The sequence below is a fragment of the Tupaia chinensis genome, unplaced genomic scaffold (assembly GCF_000334495.1).
Source record: "Tupaia chinensis unplaced genomic scaffold, TupChi_1.0 Scaffold138988_1, whole genome shotgun sequence".
Lineage (NCBI taxonomy): Eukaryota > Metazoa > Chordata > Mammalia > Scandentia > Tupaiidae > Tupaia > Tupaia belangeri.
In genome coordinates, this window is record NW_006198878.1 from 387,321 (window position 1) to 387,987 (window position 667).

A 667-nucleotide genomic window follows, 5' to 3' on the forward strand; every position below is an offset into this window, starting at 1 on the left:
AGGAACTGTTACTGGGGATGGCAAGCCAGGCTGTAAGGCTCCTATGGGAACCATAGTCTTATTGATTGCTCTTAAGTCTTGGAGTAGATGCCATTTACCTGATTTTTTCTTAGTTACAAAATAGGGGTGTTCCATGGTGAAGTGCTGTCGACAATGTGTCCTGCCTCAAATTGTTCCTGTAATAACATATGGGCAGCTTAAAGTTTTTCAGAAGTAAGAGGCCATTGGTCAACCCACATGGGCATATCATCTTTCCAGGAGATTTTATCAACGTGGGGTACAGGAATGTCAATGGCCGCTAGGATAAATTTCCCAGTCCTGTCCTATTAAATTTAGTTTTTGGTATCAAAGGATGGATGATACCTGATTCATTTTTCCCTAAGCCTTTTCCTGGTGTATTACCCTGTGCTAACATTTGCACAGTAACTGTATTGGAAGGGCTGAACATGATGAGGCTCATTTGCATGATAACAAATCTCTACCCCAAAGGTTTGTGGGGAGACTCTATAATAAAGGGTTGGATGGTTCCTTGGTTTCCCTCTCTGTCTGTCCACTGTAATACTTTAGTGCTCCTTTCTGGATTCTGGCTTTGACCAATGCCTTTTAGGTGGGTAAGGGTTGGTGTTAGGGGCCAAGTTTGGGGCCAGTTGTCTTTTCTGAGAATGGT

General features: G+C 43.0%; 1 protein-coding gene across 1 annotated transcript in view; it reads right to left on the bottom strand.

The window, feature by feature from the left end:
• CHST7 (carbohydrate sulfotransferase 7) overlaps window positions 1-667 on the bottom strand; it is a 9,869-nt gene that overhangs the window by 8,103 nt on the left and 1,099 nt on the right.